The 2574-nt window shown below is 51.7% G+C and overlaps 1 protein-coding gene across 1 annotated transcript in view; it reads right to left on the bottom strand.

The window, feature by feature from the left end:
* PPARGC1B (PPARG coactivator 1 beta) overlaps positions 1–2574 on the bottom strand; it is a 116090-nt gene that overhangs the window by 76870 nt on the left and 36646 nt on the right. The window lies entirely within an intron of this gene.

The raw sequence follows: 2574 nt of genomic DNA on the forward strand, positions 1-2574 counted from the left end.
ATAGGGAGTTAATAACGATAAGTGCAAGAAAGAAGAAAATGTTCTAAAATTGCTTGTGGTGGCGATTGCATGGCTCTCCTACCTGGGACTGGCCTACTGAATGGTCTGATGTATGAGTATGCCAATAAAACAGTTGCAAATACATAAGTAAAGCAGAGGTCAGAGTGATGTGTCCACAAGCCAAGGCATGTGTGTGGCCTCTAGAAGCTGAGAAAGGAAACGGGCTTTACCCTAGCGCCTCCAGAAGCACCCCAGCCCCAACAACACCCCACTTTAGCCCAGGGAGCAAGTCTCCAAAACTGAGACCCTAAAGTTGCCGTGTTTTAAGCGCCTACATGTATGATGCATTTGTCAGAGCAGCAACAGGAAACTAACTCCCGGTCAGTAAGGGACGAAGCAGAAGCCCAGAAGTGGGGAGGGGAGTGGCCAGGGGCCACTCAGCTGTGGGGACAGGCCAGGGGAGAGGTACAGGTGAAGAATGACCTCCCTGTGCCCAAAGAGAGCCCATCGGGGGCCTGTTAGCTTTCAGCCCTTATCAGCATTTGATTTTCCTTTTATGACCTGATGACCAATTATTTGTAAAGGGAGGGACATAAGGCACCCTACAGAAGACTATAAACAAATGTTAGACATTTCCCAAGGAGATTTGAGCTCAAAGACAGGAAACCCCTAAGTCCTCAGCTGTCCAAAGGGGCCGAGATGCCTGCAGTGGGAATGTCCCTGAGGCGCTGGTGGGCTGGAACCCTCCCCATGCTAAGGGAAGCTGCCTCGCTTAGGGAGGAAGTCAGACCAAAAGACATCCATGAATTCAAGTTTGTTTGTTTGTTTTCAGGAAGGTTCTGGATATCTGGAATTCCACTCACATTGGACTCTAGATTCCGATTGTACTTCTGGCGCTGAGCTTCTATAAATTCTGAGCCCCCTGGCCTGGGGGGTGGCTTTGGATGCATCTCCTCACATGCTCCAAAGCTCCTCTGTGTCTGCATGTTCCAGAGGGGAAAGCGGGAAGAGGACTCTTCCCCCGGGAGCCCTGGAGAAGCCATCACTTAAAAACAATCCTTTTACTTATTAAGGAATCTTTCCCGCCTGCCTCACGCAGACCACATCCCTTGGAGCAGGAGGAAAAGTACAGGGATGCTCTTGCACCTCCTTGCACAAACACCCTACCCCACCCCAGTGGACTCCCCACCCCAACCTTCACGCACCCCACACACACACTTCCCCACCCCCTCACAGCATAGCCAGCGTGGGAAATGGGCCGGGATGTCCAACTTCACAGAAAGGGGGCTGTTGTCTCCAAGAACAGGGCAGACTTCCTTTCTGGCTCCAGGGGGACGTCCTTGCCAGGGCCCGGGGAGTTGCTAAGACAGCTGTCCACCAGCTCAATGCAAGGGCCTGGTCCTCATCTCCATGAGAGCCATGCGGGGGCCAAGCAGCCCTGACCAGCCAAAAGGCCTTGGAAAGGAGGGTGCTGGAGGCTTCCCTCCTCCCGGTGTGCTCGCTGCCACCTCCCGCGGGGCTACTTCCAGACCCAGGTTCTCGGCCTGCAGGCAAGGACACCTGTTCTACGCCAGGACCACTCTGCACACACCGACTGCCCCCAAAGAGGCCAGACACCCAGCTGCGGGGTGGGGCGGGGAGAGCCGCCATCATCCCACACGGGGATCAAGTGAAGCCATGATGGGGGCACCATGTTCTATCCATCCCAGGCAGGACAACAGAAGGGCACTGGGCTCCAAGGGCAATGTGTTTGCTCAGAACAGATACAGGTAGAAACCAAGAGTGTAGCTCCTTAACCCCTGTGGGGTCCAGGAACAGGACTGACTCTCGGCCTCCTCTTGGATGAGGGGCAGTAAGGGGCTAAGGATCGCAGACCCGATGCCTGGCCTCCAGTTCCACTTTGGCCACATGTGACCTATGTGTGGTGAAGCAAGTCATTTGGTTACTTCCATGCCTCAGTTTCCCCCTTTAAAATATGGGGCTAATGATATCCTTGCAAGGCAGAATGAACTAGAAAGGGTGCATGAAAGTACTAGTCACAAGGGAACAACAGGGAATCTAAAATCGATGACTAGGAGGGCGGCGAATGCACAGCGGGGTTCTATCAAGGGCAATGTAGCCCAGAGGAATTACTGAGAGCCTAAAGAAGGTCGACTATGATAGTGGGATGGGAGGAAAAGAAAAGGAAGTAGAGGAAAAAGCTAGGAAGCAAAAGACACTTATAGAGGTATAAATATAGGCACTACATAAGTAAACATTAATGTATGATAGGGATATAGGTCTATGTACATAGATCTTTATGTTAAGTATTAAGAAAGCAGACGGACATTGGGCCTCTACTCAAGTACTCCCTCAATGCAAGAACACGTTGTTCTATTAAACTGGCATTCCATGATGCTCACCTTCCCAACACGATCGCTTAAGACAAAGCAGGTGCATAAGCAAATGTGGTGAAGAAAGCTGATGGTGCCTGGCTATCAGAAGATATAGCGCCTGGGCTCTTAAAGGCTTGAAGATAAACAAGCAGCCATCTAGCTGAGAAGCAACAAAGCCCACAGGGAAGAAGCACACCAG

This window comes from Echinops telfairi, unplaced genomic scaffold (assembly GCF_000313985.2).
Source record: "Echinops telfairi isolate 266 unplaced genomic scaffold, ASM31398v2 ScPeMD7_7469;HRSCAF=8507_0, whole genome shotgun sequence".
NCBI lineage: Eukaryota > Metazoa > Chordata > Mammalia > Afrosoricida > Tenrecidae > Echinops > Echinops telfairi.